The sequence below is a fragment of the Dasypus novemcinctus genome, chromosome 7 (genome assembly GCF_030445035.2).
Source record: "Dasypus novemcinctus isolate mDasNov1 chromosome 7, mDasNov1.1.hap2, whole genome shotgun sequence".
NCBI classification, from domain to species: domain Eukaryota; kingdom Metazoa; phylum Chordata; class Mammalia; order Cingulata; family Dasypodidae; genus Dasypus; species Dasypus novemcinctus.
The window spans coordinates 105,570,447-105,591,767 of record NC_080679.1 but is presented as its reverse complement, the minus strand read 5'-3'; the positions used below and the strand labels follow the sequence as shown (position 1 = coordinate 105,591,767).

Sequence of the window (21,321 nt, the reverse complement as noted above, 5' to 3'; positions counted from 1 at the left end):
ATGTGCCCATACACAGTATTTGAAAAAGTTAAGCTCGGCATAGCAAAAACAAAACTAAACTAAACTAAAAAAGAATAGTAAATTTAAACATTAAAGGCTTTAAGTTGAGGGAAAGTAGAGTTTGAGAGTAGGATTTCCCAATAGGTCATCAAAGATTTACCTGGTATTTTCTTACTGACCCCTTCCCCCCACTCCCTTCTGAACCTCCACCCACTAACACAGCCAGGTTCTATTTGAAAAGCAGAGTAAACCAATAACCAAGCAGAGTGACATAGGGCAATACTGAGAAAAGTTAGTATTATCTTCCAACCCACTCACTTATTTCAATGATTCATAGGGAAACCCCAGATGTTAAAATATACCTGAAATCTCATTAAATAGTAAAAAATAAGTGTGAAAAGATTTCTGCTTTGAAACATATGTCACTGTTGATTCTCCTAAGAGACCTATTAAAGGTTAGCATGAAGTAAAAATAAATTTTGCCAAAAAATTTTTCTCAAAGTAAATAGACTACATTCAATCATAGCATAAGGAAAAAAGAGAGAGAAGTTAAACAGATATCACTAAAAAGTTGTTTTTTTTACTCTTTCTACAAAAATAAGACATAGCAAATTTGCCCTAATCCCTAAAATTTCAATACAATCTGGCACAAAATTCAGTAAAAATAATTACAATCCTAAAACTTTATATACTGAAAATATTCTACATAATTAAAGAAAGCTTGGGTAGCATTAAGGAATGAATCAGATTCCTAAACATTAGTTTGAACTGCAGATAACATGTAAAGGAAACTGATTGTTATTCCATTATTTGATTATGGGTCATACAACTTAACATTTATGATAACTTGTAATACTAATTTGTGTACTTAAATAACAACATTAAGGTTTCATATGGAAAAAGAGGTAGTACTCCAATATTTTATAACATGATGGCATGGATGTTTAATTTTTTCAACTCTGACTTTTGTTTCTTGTTGTGACAAATAAAACCTAAGGATCTACGCAACAAAAGCAAGATTTGGTAAGAAGAGTAATACGCCATACTGTTTGTGAGACAATTTAAAGTTATTTTCAAATGTGCTGTTCCAATTATATGATTTGCAATGATCCTTAAGTATATGCTCTTTTCAAAGCCATAATCTTACATGCATATATGGCTATTTAGTTTTTCCTGACAAATATCATTGGTCTTTTCCAATATGGGATGTAACTTTCTGTTTGAAAGTTATCAGTCACTTATTCCATGACTCGAGTTAATACAAACTTTTGGTTACATCAAGTTATCAAATGCAAACTGAACAAATATTTACTGAGTATTTACCAAGAACCAGGCACTACAACATCATTCACTTGTTTTCAAACATGCACAGTCTCCACAGATAACTAGATGTGTGTGTGTGTGTGTGTATATATATATATATAACAAATATATTAATTCACATTATTGTACAGTTATAGTCCTCATCCTATAGCTAAATTATAACTATGAGTTTTTTGTGAAAAGTTTACTGGATTAATTTCACTAACAAAACACAAATTCTTTTTCAATTTTTCATTGCTATTAATTTCATGAATAACTTCAAACTACAAAAGTAGCAGTGAATTAGTTCTACTGAATACTAAATATAGTTTCAATTTACTGACATTTTTTAAAGTGGCAGCTTATTTATGAATCACCAGAAAATCATCTCATCACTCTTTTGAGCTACTGCATTACCCTTGAACCTGGCCTCCAGGCTGTGATACAATGTTGTTCCCACCACACCATTCTCCTGAAGCTAGCCATAAATAATCTTTCCAGAATGCAAATCTGATCATGTAATGACATGCTCAAAAAACCTTCAGTCTCCAACACCTAAGGAAAAATCTAAGGTCCTATACATGGCAGTGAAAACCTTCATTTTCTGGCCCCCTTCCTTCATCTTCACCACAGTCCCACTTTGCTTTCTCCCACACTTTAATCGCTCTTCACTCACTTCCGCAGACTCTGCACTGTAGCAATACCAAGCACCCACACTCACATAACTAACTGCTTTGCTCCTCTATGGTTTCATACCCTTTATCTCTCTGCTCCCATAAGCTTCTCTTCATGTCTCCCTGGTAAACCTGTCTGAAAATCTGTGCTCCTCAATCACCAATTCTATGAAGCCTTTCCCAGAAGTTGAACATGTCTTCCAATCTAGACTGTGCAGTTATCATTATACATGTTTCACTCTATTTCCAGGACCCGGTGCATAGTATATGTCACTAAGTTTTTGAGGCGCTTAACTGAAAATCAGGGGGACATAAAAAAAATTGATTCTGCCTTTAAAATGACAATGCTTTCACTTAAAACGTTCTCAGCAAACAAGTGTCAGGCAACACTATACTGTACTAACGATGTACCATTATTCCTGAAGTCTAAACTTAGTCAAGCCTCAAGTATATCTGAAAATATTTTATGTTCTCTTTCAAATACTGATATAGATACTTTTTTCCTTCTTTTTCCAGAAATCAGACATTATGGGAAATAATAATAAGCACTTTTTCATGCAGGTGTGTGTTCATCTTAACCTACTGATAGAATAAAAGTAATGATGACTAAAGTAATGGAAGTAACAGCATAAACAACTGAATTCTAGACCAAAGCAAGTTTCACGGTCTGAGAGATTATCTGTGAGATCCATCAATTTTGAAAATTACCTGCAATTTTTTACAATGTTTGATCTTTTATCATCCTAATTTAATACTAGAAGTGGAAGCTGGATGAGAAGCCATTTCCTTCACCATCAATCTGGAGATCCCATTCCACACTTAGTAGTTAAGATTTTAACAGGGAAGAAAAGGGGCATTTTTAAAATACTCTCTGCCAATGATTATTTATTTTATAAAAGTTTTACAGGACGAATAATGTATTTTTGTTTCCTAAGAAGGCATTTCTCCAAGACTCCCACCTCTTGAAATGGACAATAACAAGTTCGGGTGGGGAGGTGAGGGTGGGGTTGGGCTATCCAGTGCATATGGCTATGGATACCCAATTAGAAAACTAAAGGCATATTACAGAAACAAAGGTGGAAGGAACGCCAGCAGAGGCCTCAAACCCTTCTCTTTTTATAGAGAAAGAAATGGGAATATCAACATCAGAGTTAGTGACAGCAAGATCTTAAATCCAGGTCTTCTGACCCCATATTCGTATCTCTTCCCATTAGACTTCACCCCAGGCACATGCTACAACAGAGGTAAACGATGCCTGCATTTTCAAATCTTCAGACTTTTAGAATTAAATGTAAATATTTAATAACCATTAATATGTAAATCATATATTGTGGTATATATTTTATATGTACATGAATACAAAATTTACTATAAAAAACAAACATATTAATTATATATTTAATAATAACTCCCAAAATTTACCAATTCCAGATGTCACATAAAACAGAATGCCATATAGTAGGATGGTAAATACTCAAATTTTGTTCTAATTTCTTGTGAGCCATTCCAGAGTCCTGTATAATCATCACTCCTCTGATCCCACAAGCCTTATCATTCACCCCAGAACTCCAGGCAGACACTCCTGATAGGATTATAGGCCATAAAGGCTAGAATGGAAGAAAACCAATATCCAAGATCCGTATGCTAGGAAAGATTTGCAGTAGGAGATAAAGAGATCAGCCATGTAGCTACGTTCAGTTCATCTCATAATTCTCTATTCTCACCATCAAATAAAGTCAGGGTCCCCTTCATGTAACAATCTGTACTATTTCTGTGAACTTATCTTCATATATAGGATACATTTACATAAGTGAATATTTAATACTTGTATCCTCCACTGGATATTAAGTTCCATGAGGACAATGACCAGGTCTAGCTTGTTTACCATTATATCTTTAACACTGAGCAAACAAAAAGTGTTCAATAACTGTGTGTTGAGCCAATGAACCATAAAGCCTTCAGCATTAACCTTCACAATTTCTTCCTAATTCCTCCAAGACCTTTATTACTGGCAAATGCAAATAATTGCTCTTAATAACCAATAATTACCATTTATTCTCACAGATAGAACTTGATGCACAGATTCTACCACCAACTAAACAGGTGAGATCTTACTAGAAAACAACAAGAGCCCTGCTAAAGGGTCAGAAGCCATGTTTCATGCCATGAGAGACTATCTTCCCTGACCTGACTGGATGCTACAGAAATATTTAACCCAAGAACAGTCAAGTTTATGGTCTGGAAGGATTCAACTGGCTGAATCACTAAACTGGCATTTTCTATTGGACATTAGAGTTGTCTTGCTACTACTCTACATTGACTTCTATGCCAACTTTTAATTCCAACTCAGTTATTGCAAGCAAGTGATATGCATCAAGTGAGTTTAAAATAAAAAGACTAACAGATTCTTAACTATACTGCCACTAGTGAATCTCACTCTAACACCTTTTAAGAACTTAATCCCTATTAACTAAAGAAAAAGTTGTTGAGAAGTTTTCCTCTCCAAGCAGGAAGCACATATCACATTTTCAGTTAATTTTAAAACACTAACAGAAAAACATTCACAATCTCCTATTTGAAGTGCAAAAATCCAAGCAGCTATGGGTAGCATTCCCTTGATGAGCTTAAAATTAAAAAAAAAAAAATTTTAAGTCATTAAGTATGAAGTTCTGGATTTACTCACTTACAATGAAAAATGAAAAGGACATAATCTGACAACTCCATCTGATTTATCACTTAGAAAATCAACGAAAAAGAAATGTAAAATCCTAGGGGCTCAGGAAGCAAAAGAATATCAGATAAACATTTAGGAGAAGAAAGAGAAATTTCCATATAAGACTAAAGGGCCAGAAGTAGATATCCTTAAAAGTAGCAATGTTAGACACATTAAATATTTTTCATATTCATCTTCTATCATTGAAAATCACCCCACAGTAAGATATATTTTAATTGGCATTAGGAAGTATGAGATGAAGCCAGATTCAAATCTGCTCTTTAAGATCTAAATGAATAAAACCATGTTTTAAAGATGTTTGAATTAAAATATTATGTGATACCTCACCCACTCCCAAAGTTCTACATAAATACAGAAGTTTATTCAAAGTAGGATTAGAAGTATATTTTCTTCTGTTTATTTATTATAGCAACTCTTCTGGTAGTCACTGTATGTCTTTTAAGAATCTTCAGGGAAGCAGATGTGGTTCAACTGATAGAGCATTCGCCTACCATATAGATGGTCCAGGGTTCAAACCCAGGACCTCCTAGCCCGCCCACGGGCAGTGCTGCCATGCAAAAGGAATGCCATGCCACGCAGGGGTGTCCCCCGCACAGGGGAACCCCACGCGCAAGGAGTGCTCCCTGCAAGGAGAACCGCCCCACGCAAAAAGCATAGCCCACCCAGGAGTGGCACCGCACAAATGGAAAGCTGACACAGCAAGATGATGCAACAAAAAAAGAAGAGACACAGATTCTCAGTGCCACCAAGAATACAAGCAGACACAGAAGAACACACAGCAAATGGATACAAGAGCAAAGAGAAGGGGGGGAAGAGGGGATAGATAAATAAATTAAATAAATAAATAAATAAAATCTTAAAAAAAAGAATCTTCGGGTTTGCCAGTGGTCTAAAATATTTGCTGATTATTTAAGAAGCTGGCACCACAAAAACTGTACAGGGTGTTGAGATTATAAATCAGGGACTCTTAACCATTTTTGTTCCATGGACCCTTTACCAGTCAGCTGACAACTATGGACCCCTTACTAGGTCCATACTATACTGTGTATTATCTAATAAATAGCACACCCATACCAACACATCCCCACAAGAATAATGTTTTTTTGAATTTCAATTCAAGCTCACAGACCCCTCGTTAAGAACCCCTGACTTAAATGCTAAATTAAAAAAAGTACTGATAGCCAGTTTACACCAGAGCTGACTAAAGCTGGGGCTAATAGATGTGGTAATGAGAGCTGTATCACTGTTTTTAAATACCACAAGAGGCATATTATTAGCTACCTGCTATTAAAAGAAAAAGTCAGTATGGTAATAATAGACTGGGATTTTAAAATCCTGCAGACATTTAGGATTCAAACTGTTGAATAAAGAAGAGGTATACACAGACAACTGTGTATAATTTCTAGAAACTCTACTGTTCATCAATGTTCCTGCAAAGGAAGTACATCCTTGCCCCTATCATTTGACATACAAGTTTCCACTGACTACAAGATAACCAGAAATAGCTCAATGTTTCCTGATTGGAGCAAGCACTAGGACTCTTATCTATTTAGTGGCCTTGTCTGTCATTATTATCTCTTTATCAACTGATTTTTCAAGGAGACATTCCGATGATATAAATATTTTGTCTAATGAGGCAGAGACCCTGCAGGGCAGAATTATTCTTTGCAAACTCCCAAAATCCATATTTTGCATCCCCATCATCTCTTAAGAATGTAATTTTATACTTTGCAAACAGTGTGTTCAAGTAGAATAAGATTTCTTAGGAGTTCATTAATTCTCCCTTGCATCCCTATCCAAAATATATGTGTACCATATCTGGAACCATAAGTCCCTATCTATACTGGACTAATTAGCATTCACAATTAACAACCAGCTAAATCATTTTACAGAAAAATTGTAGCTTAAACTCCTAAAACTAGGTACATGATATCGGATATTTTATATACTAGTTGCTCTATTGCTGTTAGTGAAACTGAAGTAAAGGAATACTTTGTTTCCTTTTATCATTCCTCTTGCTTAATGCTCTAATGTCCCTTTTCCCTGCCTTGCTTTTAAACTTCATTTGCAAGATACAAAAAGATCAGGTAAGTTCCTTCATACTGTTCAGAGCAAATGCCTGTCAGCATGCTATGTGTTACCTCTCACAGGACTACCTCTATGTAACAAGGAAGGCAAAAGGTGATGGTGAAATCGCAGCCATCTGCAAAGTAGATAAAGAGAACAGAATTAAAAGGAACCTTCCCAAAAACATAGCCTGAAAGCTGCTACCTACTTTACTAATGCAGAAGGCTAACTGTGCTCTTCTGTGAAGTATTAAAATGCCCTCCCACAAAAAAAAAAATACAAAAAGTTTGGAAAACTGCACTTTTTAAAAACTGCACTTTCAAAAAAAATGTTGAACTTCAGAACTCTATTCACTTTTTTTTTTTAAAGGAGATAGTAAGGATTGAACCTGGGACCTAATACATGGGAAGCAGGTGCTCAACCAATGAGCTATACCCACTCCTCTGCATATCTTTTGATTCAGCAATATCTAGGAACCCTGAGAGTCAAGACTGCAGCCAGTCTTAGTTTGCCAGGGCTGCTAAGAAAAATACAGGCTGGTTGCCTTAAATAATAGGAATTTATTGTCTCACAGTTTTGGAAGTTAGAAATCCAAAATCAAGATATTGACAAGCCATGCTTTCTCCCAGAATCTGTAGCATTCTGGTGGTGGCTCAATCTCTGCTTCCATCACATGATGATCTGTCTCTGGCTTCTACCAAATGACTGCATGCAAATTTTCTTTGCCTGTAAGGACTCTAGCCATACTAGATTAAGACCTACCCTGCTTCAGTCTGGCCTCACCTTAAGTAATAACATACTCAAATATACTATTTACAAATGGATTCTCACCTACAGGATTTAGGATTAGGACGTGAACATGTCTTTTGTGAAAGAAATGATTCAGTCTATCACAAAGCCTTTGCCTAAAATTGGAGACAAAATATCCAACAAAAAGAGATCTCTCATGAGTAAATGATTAAGAATCAAAAAACAAAATGAAAAAAAAAATTTATTGGCCTAGAAAACATTCATAAAATTGCATGAAATAAATAAATGCACATAAAAATGAGAGAGTACAAGCATGTGTAAACACACACAGGTAGACAAATAATCCTTGTGGTAGAATTATGAGTGATTTTGTTTTTTTCTTTGTGCTTCATTTTATTCTTCAAGTTATCCTCACTGAATGTGTTTTCAACTTGCAGTTAAAAGAAAATTTTTTCTTAACTTTAGGGAAGGAGGCCAAACTGTTTGAAATAACAAACTACTTTTCAATTACTGAAACCTTACATCCCTCCAGGAGCTTGCAAGTCATTTTCATATTATTCTACTATTGCCATAAAGAAACTTATTAAAAAACTAATCAGCAAGGGTTAAAACTAATGGGGCTATAGCTATTCACAAACACTATAATCTGGTTTTGCAAATACAGTTTGCCTAAATGCGTGAAATAAAAGTAATTTCCAATTAATTAAAAATGTACTTGAGTTATTAAGTAATTGTAAACATATCAAGATCTTTATTTATACATAAGTAATCTGGAGCTGTACTTTGACAGTGTGTGTTAGAAACTAATATACTATTTTGGTACTTAGAGTTTTGAATAGGAACATGGGGAAGTAAAGTACAACCTCAAAGTTTTAAAGTTCAAGAAAAATGTCAAAATTAATTTAGGCTTTATATAATTAGGCAAGGGTCTTGAAATTAGAGCAAATATTTTATCAAGGTGAATATAACTGAAATGAATTTCTACTTTCACACTTAATTTTTGAAGTACCTTGTATTGGTAAAGCAGAAAAATGGTATTACATAATCATCCATATGTGTTACACAGGTTGAAAAAAAGAAAGGAACTGATTAGCTATTCAATTAATAAGATAGTCCTGTATGTATAAGACTGACTCCTCTAATAACCACTCAGATCTTTTCCATATTTATACACATACCACATGTGAACAGATACATACAAATATTATACAATAGTAACTCAGACTTCATGAAGTATTTTTAAGTGAAACCTTTTCAAAATCATTTAAGCACCATATTTCATTTTCTAATAATAAGAAATAGTTCTGGGAAGCAGACATGGCTCAAGTGATAAGGCTGCTGCCTACCATATGGCAGGACCCAGGTTCAATCCCTGGGGCCTCCTGGTGAAGAAGAAGAGAAAGTATGCCTGCACAGCAAGCCAGTGACCACATGGTGAGCCAAGTGCCCATGCAGTGAGCCAAGTACCTGTGCAGAGAGCGAGTGTCCATGCTGGTGCCTGTGTGGTGAGTCAGTGCCCACACAGTAAGCCAGTGCCCACACAGTGAGCCTAGTGCCTGCACAAGTGCCCACATGACAACCTGCGTGCCCACATGGTAAGCCGCAGCCCATGTGAGTGCCTGCGTGGTGAGCCAGCGCTTGTGTGGCAAGCCGAGTGTCCCCACAGCAAGCTAAGTGCCCGCACAGTAAGCAAGTGCCCTTGTCAGTCACAAAGCAAGATGATGACGCAACAAAAAAAATGATGACGCAACAAAAAACAGAGAGGAAGGGGAGAGTCAACTGAAGCACAGCTAAGACCAGGAACTAAGGTGATGCAATTGACAGCAAACCTCTCTACACATCAGAGGTCCCCAGGATCGAATCCCAGTAAATCCTAGAGAAGAAAGACGAGAAGAGGAGAAAAAGAGAAATAGATACAGAAGATCACACAGCAAATGGACACAGACAGCAAAAACAGCAGGGCAGGGAAGGGGGAGGGGAAAAATAATTAAAGGAAAAAAAAAAAAAAGAAAGAATTCTCTTCCTGAAATTGCTTTCCAGGCCAGTCATTTCCATAGTATTTTGTTCTTAAAATCTTCTGTTCTGAAAAATGTAATTTACAAAACTAGAAAAAAAAATCTTAGCATTAAAGGTATACTTCCAGAAAAGACAAGCATACTAATAGAAACCAGAAATAAGTTAATAGAAAAATTTGAAGCAAACCTAACATTTGTGTATTTGAAGCAACACTAAGAATAAACCTATCAATACATGAGTTTCCGTATTTTAAATAATCACTAACTTGATATGAAAATGAAATCATCTTAGAAAAGCACTATGTGGCATTTTTTAACTTTATGGCTACCTTGCTGACACCGTCCCTGAGCAGATCACCTCCAACATTAGTACTCTGACCTTATAGAAAACTGACAGATAAAGTTTATAGTGAGAAAAAAATGAGTTTTTATGGGTTTCCAAAAGGGAATTCTCATGTCACTAGAAGCCATATAATCAGATCGATTTGATAACCAACCTTTTTACTGCCAAATTACAGGCTTAAGATTTCTGGAAAAATATCCAAGTGAATTTGCAATAAAATCTAGTAAAATATGAGCTTGAGCCTAGTCTAGACTGTCTTTACGAACTTTAAACATACATCTAAAATGATTTTTAAAATCAAGTCTTCTTTAGTTTTCAGTAACCCAAAATGTACCTTTAGCCTGGGACTTGACTGACCACTATTTCCTTTGCATTTGTCAAAACTCAATTCATTTGTAGCAAGCCTGTTTCTAGTTTCCTTCCATCTTAAAGGCAAATGTATAAGATATGGAAAGAGGGATTATTTTCTTGTAAAACCATCTTCAAAAATCAATTAGAATATTCAAAATATTTCATTCGCACAAATGAAAATAAGTTGCTTACTGAAATGACAATCTTCCATTTCACTGCCTTAAAAATTAAGCTGGCATGAATAATAAAAGTGTTTTCTGACTGAATATGCTTGGCATTCAAATATTTTAAAAACAAATACTAATCCATAATTAGATTTCCCAGGCACAATCTACAGAAAATAAAATTTGTTTTCATTTTCTGAGAGTCATATTAATGATTGGTATCATAAAAGTTGTAACAGTACAAAGGCTTGCCTAAACCTAAACAGATCTGCACATGAATGCTTATTAACCTTTTCTTCCTGATCTTTACCATTCATTCATTCAGCAAATAATTATTGTGCCTACTATGTGCCCATCATTGTTTCAGGTGCTTAAGGATAAATCTGACAACAAAAGTTCATATTATCACAAGGAATTTATTTCTAGTTGACAAAGAACGGCAATCCTCAAGTAAAAGTATGTCAGATGGTGGCAGGTGCTATAAAGAAAAACAACACAGGGTAACAGAGGAAAGGGATGGCTGAGGGCTGAGGTTGAAGGGAGGCAATATATTGGGTTGTCAGAGAACACTTCACTCATAAGATGGCATCTCACCAGAAACCAGAAGAAGAGGGGGAGAGAGCTACACAGATCTGGATCTAAAGCCTCCAAGGAAGCAGGCACAGCAAGGCCCTGAGATGGAACATACTTGGCATGTGCAGACAGTAGGAAGGTCTGTGTCACTGCAAAGTGTAAACTAACTTTTATTCAACAAGGATTTACTGAATAATTACTTTCTAAAAATTATGCTAAGTGTTTTCATGCCCAAATACAGTTTCCGGCCTCAAGCCTGGATATAATTTCAAGACAGAGTGATAAAAGTTGTGAAACATTTGAGCTGGGTCTCAAAGAGGAACGATTAGCAAGTTCTACTCAAAAAGATGAACCAAGAGCCGAGAAAGTACAGAAGGCCAAGAACCTAACTACAGAGAGGAGTTAGGTTAGGAAATGTGGCAGATACTTGTGGTTCACTCAATAGCCATTCAACCCTGTTTGTCCCAATTGCCTTCTAGAATTCAGGCTAAAATACTTAATCTCCCAGGTGGAGGGCAGAGAGGCGTGGACCATGGTTCTGCCAAAATGATATAGGTGGAAGGAAGGCTCAAAACCAGAGAAGCACCCTCTACTGGGTGTCAGGACAGTACTGCATGACTGGGCAAATCGACAACCCAGAGTACTTTTAGTTGACTACCCCAGGCCTCTGGTGTCAGGGCCTACTTCCAAGTCCTTCTGCCCCCGGCCTTCTGTATCACTTTCAACAACCTTCCCTACCTGTAGCCACATTCCTTTCACTCCCACAGACATTCTATTGTCCCAAACACAACAGACTCCTCACCATGCTTGTGCTATTCCTTCTTCCTGAATCCTTTCATCTTCATCATCTATCAAATCCTGAATATAGTTCAAGATTCCACTGAAATTTCATCACATTTGTGAAGCATTAGCTAATCACTCATGGCACCTTCAGGCAGTCAGAATTAACCACGTCTTCCTCTGTACTACCACTAACTTTGCTAATATCTCTATTAGAACAATGATCACAATCCCCGCTATACCATAGTTATATAATATATACATCTGTCTCCCCAACCAGATATTAATTCCTTGGCTGCAAAATTGATATACAATTCAGGTTTGCATATATTCACAACTCAAGCAAAGTATCTTGCAGACAGCAGACATTTACTAACAGTGTTCCGAATTCTCATCCATAGGCTACAATCAGTACTCACAGCGGAGGGGAGAGAAAATTCTTACGTTGAAAAGGCATCATCATAAAGTGGATTGTCCAGGCATTACTATTGCTTTCAGCTATTCAAATAAGTCTAAATCATTAAGAAGATAAAGACAGCAAAAAATGAAGTATGGGTGCCTGTTGGGCAGCATAAAATAATGGAGAGATGCAAAGCACGGTGATACCTACATTAGGAAGCACTGGAGGCCACAAAAACAATCCATTTAACAAATATTTAATAAATGCCTACTGTGGGCCTGACACCACACAAAGCACTGCAAATACAAAGATAAAGACAGTGAGAGAGGGTTGAAATTTCAAATGCAATATTTTTAAGTGTAAAATACTGGCCTATAAATTAGTTGTTCCAATAGTAGAACCCAAAGAGCAGTTGAAAAGTCAAAAGAGACTGCCAACATCCAATTCCGAGGGCAAATCTAAGAAATTATCTTGCCTAAATTGTGATTATTTAGGAACTCTCTCCTAGGACTGCTTCTGAATGCTAAAAGGGATCCCTTTATTCAGAGTGACTATAAACTGCTCAGATAGAAAATTTGAGTTCCAGACACTTGAATACATTCCCTGCTTTGAGATAAGTTCTATCCATGCACAGGTTGTTTTAGTAATTAAGGTACTAACAACCCTTCCACCATGAATGAAAAGGGAGGAATTTATTAAAATGGTGCTACATAGGGATGTTGTATGGGAGACAGTGGATAGTTGTTCACTTTGTCCTCTGAGGTCAAAGTAACGAAATGGAAAAAAAATAAAATAAAATAAAAAGTAACGGAAATAGAATGGAAGTACAACAGAGAAGATTTAGGTTAGACATCGGATGAGTTGTAAAGCACTGATTGACACTACCAAGTTAGTATGAGCCATTTCTTCTGGAGATTTTTAATGAAGGGGTAAACTTCTTTCTTCTAAGACAGGAGCAAAGCAAGCAGATGGAAAGATGACCTCCCTCTTGAGATTTCTTTTGGACATGCAATTCTATTGTGTGGAAACATGTACATGAGTATGGAAAAGTATGAAGCTGTCACTCTAAGAAATAAAAGGGAGAAATATCCAAAATGCCACCTCAGATTTAATAGGCCCTTAGCAATATCAGGCTTCTAAAGATCTCCTAATACTCTCTTGCAAATCAAGACCAACAATATAAATTATCAAAAGGCTTCTTTTTGTCTTATGAATAAATAAATCCAAATTGCCTATTCTTTCAAAAACTGAGATCTTAACATATTAAGTACTACAAAATATCTTTATTTAAACAATAGTCAATGGAAAGAGTTAGAAAGAAATTATGTTTATCCTTTACTCATGGCATAACTTGTTCCCAACAAAAACACTGGTACTGGGCCCCACCCTGATCAAGATGGCAGAATGAGACACTTCAGAGCTCTGTTCCCCCACAGAAACCTTGAACAACCAGCAAGAATTGACAGAAATATCTTTCTCAAAACTCCAAAAACAGTTAAAGGACTACAGTAACAGGGTGAGGACCCAATAGAGAAAAAAGTCTAATTAAAAGTGGTGGGATCTCCTGGTGTCCTAGCTGGCCCCTCCTTCATCCCTCACAGGCTTGGCTCTAAGCTGGCCCACACTCACAGTGCAAATTCCTGATTCCAGTTCTAGAGGGAGCAGAACAATCTTTCTGGACATAATGGGAGCATGTGTGCCTGGCCCAACCTGTCTAGTGGTGGCCTGAGGGGCTCACCATCCCAGAACTGCTCTGCATGTACAAGGCAGCTCCAGAGATCTACAGACTGCTATGGGAGTGTAGCCAAGTCATGATGCCCACAGCAAGGGATTGCTGGTTGTAAGGTATACAATACAGTGCCCCAGACCATGAAGAACTGTTTCCTGGGGAAGAGGGGACATTCAAAACAATGTAAATGGGGGGATTCTTAGGGACACACACACATACCCAAGATAAGACACAGGAACAGAAATGATCAGGGAGCCTCTACACTTTCGCCTGAAGCTATTCTCTAAACTCATTGTTTAGAAGCCCTGAAGGAAAGTGTACTTTACTTGTGCAAAGACTAGGAAAGATGTTTCTTCTATTCCTTTTTTTTTCCCCCATTAGTTTCTGGCATTCGTGGAAAACTCTATCATAACACTAGGTGGATACAACCTTGAGAAACAGATGCTTCAGAGTCTAAATTTCAGTGATAACTCATTAAAAGTATTAAAACATCAAAATATCCAGGTTTCAACAAAAGATTACAAAACATAAAAAAAAAAACAAGAAGTGACAGTACAAGCAAAGGAGGAGATTAAAGTAATAAAAACAACCAATGAGGAAGACCAGACCTAGGACACACCAGACAAAGACTTTTTAAAAAAATGGTCAAAGAGCTAATGGAAAACACAGACAAAGAACTAAAGGAAATAAGGAAAATGATAGGTCAACACAAAGAGAATATCAACAGAGAGGTAGAAATTATAAAAAAGAAGCAAACAGAGTGGAAGACCACAGTTACAGAAATTGCAAACTCCAAGAGAGGTTCAACAGCAGACTGGAGCTGACAGAAGAAAGAATCAGTGAAGCTGGTGATAAGACAATCGAAATCACCCTGTCTGAGGAGCAGAAAGAAGAAAGAATGAAGAAAAGTGAGCAGAGCCTGAGAAACCCGTGGAACACCATCAAGCATACCAACATATACACTTTCATAGTCCCAGAAGGAGAAAGAGAAAACGTGACAGTATATTCTAAGAAACAATAGCCTAAAACTTCCCAAATTTAACATAAATATGAATATACACATCCAAGATACTCAATGAATTCCAAACAGGGTAAACCCAAATAGACCCATACCACAGAATGTTATAATCAAACTGTCAAATGCCAAAGACAAAGATAATTCTGAAAACCACAAGAAGGAAACAACATGTCACATACAAGGGAGCCTCTGAAACTTGATAACTGCACTTAAGATGGTTACATAAGTGAATATCCTTGTTCTCAGGAAATGTATATGGCAGCATTAAGTGTTCAAAGGAGCAAGGTGTACACGACTTGCACTCAAATGTTTAGAAAATGAATTGATAAATACACAGAAGGATGGCTAGAGATAGATGATTGATAGATGATAGATGGATGGATGGATGGAATGGAGAGAGGGAGAGAAGGATGGAGAGGGGAAGGAAGAAGGGCATATGGGCAAAATGTTAAAACTGGTGGATTTGGGTGGCAGATAGAGGTATGTTGGAATTTTCTATATGGGGTTTGCATGATTTCTGCAACTATCCTGTAAGTTTGAAAGTATTTAAAAATACTTTAAAAAGAAAAAGCATTAGTACTAACACATTTTAAAATTTTCCTAAAACTCCTCTAACTGAACATCTTTTACTCAAAGCAACATGGACATCTTTTCACTGATGTCCCCTTAACAAAACCAATTCTACAAAATGTAATCTACAACCACTTGCAAATTAAAAATATTAGAGTACCCTTTAAATGTATAAATGATTTATACCATTCAACAAATGAGGGTCTACATCTAGGCACTGTGCCAAGTGTAAAGACACCAAAATGACCCAATTACAGTTCCTGTCTTCAAACACAGAAACTTAATAGTACAATACCAGTATATATGCTGGGTGTCAAAGTGAACAGCAGCAAGTTACTTCAAGAATATACACCAAGTACTCATAAAATACAAATGTCCAAACAACTAACTATACAAAGGAATTGAGGAAGTATGGCACAAACTTTAGACCGGTTCACTCAACACTCATTCCACACCCCCTTTTCCCTTGCCTTTTTCCAAAAGGGAAGTTGGAAAGCCAAAATATTTTTTATTTTCTGATCTCCACCAGACACTGTTATGTTGTGAGAGCTTTGGATAATTTGATGTAATGGGAAGTCTCCTAATCCCTGCAAGCAGGCATCCCTTTCTTAAATTAAAAAAAAAAAAAAAAAAGTCTCCAGGAGGAAAAGTCTTTGAGCTCTTACTTGATTTTTCTTCCTGCTGGAAAGTAAACAATTTCTAAAGATGCAAAAGTCATCTGTGAATTAAATGCAAAAGTCATGTGCTAAGGATGGTGAAGGAAGACAATACCTGGATGCCTGAGGACATCAGTTAGCTGTAAACCAACTACCTCCAGACTTTTTAGGGCCTGAGACAAACCCTTAGGCACGTAAGTCACTGTCAGAAAGACTGTCTACTACTTGGAGCCAAGGGCATTTTTCCCACTAAAGAAAGAAACCCCAGAAACATGACATTAAAGTTAGATTATCTATGGCTCCTCCTTCCTACATGCAGGCTATGTTCTAGTCCTTCCTAGAGAAAAAAAAAAAACTAGTTTGAATTTGCAACATTCTGATTACTTTAACAAATAGTTCAATTCCTTCAAGGAAATCCATTTGTTGCATAGTTATTGCAAGACAGATATATATTTTTACTAACTAGAGCCTTAAATTCTTCAAACCTATAATATTTACTTAGTAATAGGGTATAAAGATCATTCACATATTTAACATGCACACATAAATAAAACAGTTGATCAGAAAGAAAGGAGGAAAGAGGTAAAGAGAAAGGAGAGAAAGAAGGATAGACCTAATTTATTTGAAAGTACACACTATGTTTTGCAATTTTGTAAAAATTTTAAAAAGTAGTTGCAGAATAAATGAACTGAAAGACAGTATTTTCTTTTTTTAAAGAAAAAAGGAGCTCCCCTAAACCCTGGCAACTTGAAATCAGTGATTCAGTTTCTGAAAATTTTTCAGATTTAAAAATATGAATGTCAACAAAAAATGTTGTGTTTCATTTACAACTAGCATTATTTTATTAATGTGATATTCCATCCACCTCTAGCAATTTCCCTAAGGTCATAATCTCCCTCTGTTACAGTTTCTCTTGAACATACTTTAAATGTGTACTGTTCTTAAAAAATTTCTATTGTACAATATTGCAAAGAGTCATTAATTGCAATCACCATCAAGTCCACACACCACACATACTTTTTTTGCCTTTTTTATTCAACTATATTTCACTGAGGCCATTCAAAGGAAAATTATACATTCCAATAACATTTGAGTTCCTCTCAGTTACCCTTTCAGTGGTTTGGGGTAATGATAGAGTAAAGAAACATGTTCACAGGATCTCCTTTTTTACCCCCCAATTTGGTAGAATTTCAATTTCAGATCTCTTGTGCCAAAAAGCAATGGGCAATGTCTAATGCTTTTCTCTAACAGTGGTTCACTTTGGAGGGAAAGGGAATGGGAGTCAGGAGAAATCACCCTCATTCTCATTTTATAAGGAACTTTAGCATATTTTCTTAAGATAGAATTATGGAACCATAACAGGTTGGGAGGGAAGAAGGAAAAAAAGAAGAAGGAAAAACAATTATAAATGTTCAACTATCTCTTGAGTATGGATAATGGCTAGAAAGCAGAAATTAAAACAAGTTTTAGCCCTAATTTCACACTGTGAGCAGTCAAAAAAAATTATACATTCCTAAAACTGAGGCACTTACATATTTCTCAGCATTGTGAGTCGGTAGAGGCTTCTTCTGTAAAAAAGATAAAAGGTATATTCTCTTTTTATGAAACTGAAAGAAAAGGATAAATAAGGATAATATGTGTAGTCAGAAATACAAATGTCTTCACTTTAAAGTGAACTTTAAAAGACAGTCTAGGATGATCCATGATTCCAAAAAAATATTCAGAGAATGGCAAGTCTCCCTTGTTTATAATATCATCTCAACTTCAATTTCACCTGCAGTTATCTTCTTTAAAACAAACATTTCTGGGGTCCTTACGCGATATGAAGTCCTTTTTCCCAGGCCCATTTTTATTTGGTTATCGTTTTAGGTGCACTAAAGATTGAGTTTACAATAAACTGAACAGACAGCGTACAAAAGGCTTTTAGAACTATACCATATGGTCCAGGGAAGGGAACAATCTGGACAATCCCCATTTCAATCTGCAAGCTTGTCCACCTCTATAACACATTATACCACTGTAATAAAATATTAAGATAGAAACCTAAAAGCAAAAATAGTCTATCTTTAGCATTACCAGGCAACCACACTTCCTTAAATTTAATGATAAGCTTAATAAACATTTACTTTAATTTATATTCTGAGATTTTGGCATACAATACCAAGCATACAAACCCAGACCACTATTCACTAGAAACAATATTTCAGCAGGGATATGTGTGAGTATGCTTATGCTTCAGAAATTTGGAAGGAAAAAACCACTTTTAACAGGGGGCATATTGGCAAGGGCTGATGTGACAGCTGACACATTCTTGGAAATCAAATAAAAGCAATAGGGAAATACCCACTGTTGCCTGGTGAAGGTCTAATCACATGGACACAGCTGGAACCAATGTAGATCATTCATTAATAAAATTGTATTGTAGTAGCCACTTTTTGATGCATTTCAGTGGCTGCTGTAGTCAAATCCCTGAAGTCCTTTGTTCAATGTTAGCAAGATTATTTTAATGGGAAATATGAGAAGATTTAGGACAGGGGAGGGTAAAAAAACTGTTCTCATGCAAAAAATTAGAAGAGTTCAAAAAGCTAAAAGTCACTTTACCTTGCAATCTACTTACACTATCAGCAGCTTAAAATATGCAGCGTAAACCTGAAAAGGGGTGCTCATATGGTTGTACGGATAAAAAGTGAGCAGTGTGAGATGCCACAGAAAACATGAAATACTTGTGAAAAAATTCTAAGGAATGATAATATAAGAAGGGGGGAGGATTAAAATGTATACAGAAGTGGGGGCTGGAATCAAACAACTGAAATAACATATCCTTTCATGCAATAATCTCTAGTGAATTTTGAGATTCAAGTATGCACCATATATTTAGGGGAAAATTACTTATATCTTTGACCATAAAAACTTAGAAATTCACTATTTGTTATCACTCCTACCATATTTGATTACAAACAAGATATTCAAATCATCTACCCAGGAGTTATTTGAAATCTACACTTATATTCAAATAAAATAAAATACTATTTATAATTAAAAACTTGATATTTAATATAATGACATAAAATGAGTTAAAATAATAAACTTAGCATTTATCCAATGTTGTTGTTATTCCTTAAAAATATTTCCATGTTTCTACAAATGTGATGATTAAGTTGCTATATCATAATTCCCTGAAAATAGTATAATATCAAACTATAAAGCCATAATAACTCTAATATGTGCCCTGAGTTAAATAAAACTATGTAATTTACTGCCTACAAAAGTAAAAAAATTCAACAGCATTTACCAAGAAATTGCTCTAACATTATAGCTCTTCAATATATTTCACCTATGCCTCTGTGAGCAGTTAGAATAAACAATAAGAGAATTCATACTGTGATTCCTGTGTCACTGAAAGATATATTCATAGTACAGAAAAAGTAAAGGCTTAACTGCAAGTAAAAATTATATCACTGCAAAAAAATGTATTTAAAGTCAATGAATAGTGTTTCACATGCAATAAACATTATTCGGCATGCCAGAACACACAGAAGGAAAGAGCTTTTTGTCTGAACTATCTTAATCACCAATTCTAATATTACCAAATCTTTGCACACGGGATTCAAGACAGAAAAAAGTCATGAAGTTAACTAGCTCTAAGAATCTACTTTTTAAAACTTAACATACCTCACTAATGAAGGATGTTGTTGCCATGTCAAAGTGTGGGAGGGGGAGGGGGTGGGGATTTTGGGAATCCCTTCTATTTTTTATGTAACATTTACATAATCTAAAGCTTCTTTAAAAATAAAAATAAAAAATTAATTAAAAAAAAACTTAAGATTACCAACTAGATTCATTTTAGCAACTCTGTAGAAAAAGTCACTTAATTCAAATTAAAAAGACAGCATGGGAAGAATGGGAAATCATATTTATTAAATGTGTATTATACATACAAAGCAATCTGGGTATGTGTTTATTTTGTTAATGTAATGAACCAATATATGTTACTGAACCTGTCTTGAGTATGAGAGAAAACAACAGGTGAGTTTATTTAGTGCACATTTCTGACATATCTGTTTTACAAAATCCTTTCAATGATTTTAAAACATTTTCTCAGTGAAAAATAAATCTCTTGAAAAAAACCTTAGATTGCACAATTTCATCTTAACGTATCTCTAATATAGTATACATGGCACGTAAAAAAATTTCACATAATTCTAACACGAACCACTGTTTACTTTCTCTTCAGTCACATTTGTTACAGTGTTAACAAAAATGCACTAGTCTTTCCTCCGAAAGTAATTTTCTTATTGCCAAAAAATCACTGACAATTTTTAAAATAAAATTCAGTCAAAATACTATCAATCTTTCCCTTACAAAGAATGTTCTGCCTATTTAACTATTCTTGTCCTGATTAGAAAAGCACTAATTTTTAAATTAGATGACCTGAAAGTAAATCATTTGGGTTTTGCCTAATACAACACATTGACATTTTAAGGAATATTCTATGAAATTATAGAAAATGCTTGCTCTTAGTAAAAAATCTAGCCTCCTACACAAATCATCTCCATTTAAAAATTGTAATCTCACATTTTCACATCCCTTCCTTCTAGTAGAGGGTGACTAACTATAATTGAATGAGAATTGGAAAATTTAAAAATACTTCTGTATTTTACCTGGCATTTTGATTAGAAAGGAAAAAAAGCTGTTAAATGCTTATATTTCTACTTAATGGAAGTTCACTTTCTTCTCTAACAACACTTATCAGACTATTAAAAATGAACGTTCAATTTGTAAAAGACATGAGCAGATCCTAAGCTTTAGACAAAAATAGAAAACAATGGTAGACTTTTTGGTACCAACAAGAGCTATCTTGGCATAAAAATCCATATAAATGCAGCAATTATTACTCAAAAGTTTCAGTTCAAATATTACGCTCTGAAGCACACAAGATTCTACCAAATCAAAAATACTATGTCAACATGATCAAAGTTAGGAATGTTCCGAGGGCTTTTTTGAAAAGTTGTGACAGAAATGCAACTGTGAAGGAAATCTCTGAGAGAGTTAGAAAAGGTGAATGTAGTACAAGCTTCTGCCATTGTTTGCTAAATGCAGAAGTTGCAAGGAGAATGATATTTCTATTTAAGAAAAAGTATATTTTTTCATGATGGTGGTTAGCATGAAGGATGAAGAAAGCTAGAGGGAAAAGA

The 21,321-nt window shown here is 35.4% G+C and overlaps 1 protein-coding gene across 50 annotated transcripts in view; it reads right to left on the bottom strand.

Annotated features, from left to right (window-relative positions):
• GTDC1 (glycosyltransferase like domain containing 1) overlaps positions 1 to 21,321 on the bottom strand; it is a 412,173-nt gene that overhangs the window by 299,193 nt on the left and 91,659 nt on the right. For 17 of the 50 annotated variants that reach the window (XM_071216464.1, XM_058300990.2, XM_058300996.2 and 14 more), the window contains one exon: positions 17,659 to 17,694. The exons of 24 other annotated variants lie outside the window; for them this stretch is intronic. The gene's annotated coding sequence lies outside the window, so the exon portion shown is untranslated. Of the gene's footprint in view, positions 1 to 6,851; positions 6,914 to 17,658; positions 17,734 to 21,321 lie in introns of all 50 variants that reach the window. 9 more of the 50 variants (XM_058300976.2, XM_058300991.2, XM_058300994.2 and 6 more) reach the window with 2 other exon arrangements.